The sequence below is a fragment of the Schistocerca americana genome, chromosome 3 (genome assembly GCF_021461395.2).
Source record: "Schistocerca americana isolate TAMUIC-IGC-003095 chromosome 3, iqSchAmer2.1, whole genome shotgun sequence".
Lineage (NCBI taxonomy): Eukaryota > Metazoa > Arthropoda > Insecta > Orthoptera > Acrididae > Schistocerca > Schistocerca americana.
The window spans coordinates 371,142,210-371,143,975 of record NC_060121.1 but is presented as its reverse complement, the minus strand read 5'-3'; the positions used below and the strand labels follow the sequence as shown (position 1 = coordinate 371,143,975).

At 40.3% G+C, this 1,766-nt stretch overlaps 1 non-coding gene across 1 annotated transcript; it reads left to right on the top strand.

Annotated features, from left to right (window-relative positions):
• Nucleotides 1–697: 697 nt before the first annotated feature.
• On the top strand, nucleotides 698–779 carry Trnas-gcu. The gene has a single exon. It is a non-coding gene; the product is annotated as a tRNA-Ser (tRNA).
• The last annotated feature ends 987 nt before the right edge of the window (nucleotides 780–1,766 follow it).

Sequence of the window (1,766 nt, the reverse complement as noted above, 5' to 3'; positions counted from 1 at the left end):
GCGATAGGAAACTTGTGGACGACTTGCTTCATAGAGCAAGGTGGTGAAAAACATTAATTCGTTTTGCAGAATGTTACTAGGATAATGTCCACACTATTTCGAAGGCTCGCAGTGCATTTAGCCGATCGAGATTCACACCAAACTCCGCAATTGTCTTCGTGTCAACGAGATGGTGGTACTTGCATTATTAGGGTGGATTCGTATACTCGTTCGTAAACATGGTGACTTATTCACACTCCCGAGATAATATTTATCTGTACGTATATTGAACTACGTAAAATCCATAGCAACATAAAGCTCATTTAACGATCTTGATAGTCGTAACGTAGTTTCCCAGCGAAGAAAGGAGTGCAGTGCTTTGCACACGTATTTGTATATGTGTGGACACTCTGTACCCCACTTCTAACAGTGTAAGATCGGCGTTGACCCGCACTTCGATGACATTAGTACACTCTACCTGAAAGTATTTAATGTTTTCATATGAACATAAAATGTTTGCTGAGTAGTTCCGTTACACGGAACGAGTGTCGTGGGATGAGGTAACACCCAGTGGCTTTCCCCTCGTGTGATGCTTCCTTATGAACTAGACAAATCAGGGAGGAGCGAATCATTTATAATACTCAATACTATCTACTGCGTACGTGTGACAGCTTCGGGTGGTCGGCATCTCTCGTTATGTGAGACGCATGCCCGCCGTGACGAGGTGGCCGAGTGGTTAAGGCGTTGGACTGCTAATCCAATGTGCTCTGCACGCGTGGGTTCGAATCCCATCCTCGTCGAACATTTTAATGTCGTCATACTGTAACACTTATCAGCTTTCAACAAATGTGAAACAAATATACAGTTACATTCAATTATAACAAAATCATGCACATGTGGAAGGTGATATATATCCTATACGGATTTTGTCGTATCTGCACAAAGTGTTCGTGGTTTTGCTTTGGTATAGAAGGAGAAGTTTTATTGCTATTATTCCCATGTATTACAGTTATTATTCCCTTTTAAGAGAGCTCGTGGGAGTCAGTCAGTCATTTTCAGTTCCTTTTCTTATTTTCTTTTCTTCACGAAACCTCTTCATTTATAAAATTCACCGTGTTTTTTCTTCCTTTCGTCTGTTTAGCTTTTCCCTGTTGTTTATTTTGTTGACACTTGTTTAATTTTCTTATTTTTGATTTTATTTCTGAGTTGTTTTCTGCACTTAATTTCTTCTTCTGAAAATTTCAATCGTTCTAGGTCTTCTTGCGTTTCTTTCGTCCAACTGGTCTTTAATTTGCTTGCGTTGAAGAAGCTAAAAATTTTCGTAGTGAGTCTGTTTTCACCCATTCTACATAGTAGTTCGTAGAACTGTAGGCCTCTTTTCCTAGATTTATCTGTAGTGTTGTCTGTGGTTTGAAGAGATCTTTTGTAGACCGTTTGACCCAAGTTCCGTCTCGGAGAACCGTGCCGTAGATTTTCTAGGAAGTTTCCGTTCTTGTTTCTAGATGTCTTGAATTTCTGTCATCCCTGTAATTACTGTGGTTTCTGCCGCCCACAAGGCTTCTACTAAAACAATCGTGTTGCAGTGTCGTAGTTTTGCTTTCTACTCTTTTGCTGTAGCGATTCCATGTCAGCTTGTACGTCTTTTGCAGTCTTCATATTCTGTCTGTTTTGGAGATTGTGTTCAGTCCTGTGGTTTGGATGGTTTCCCCTAAATATTTGAAGTGAATGACCTGTGAAATTTTTCCGTAACTTACTTTGTTGTGGGAATTTCCCTCGATCTGGTCTCC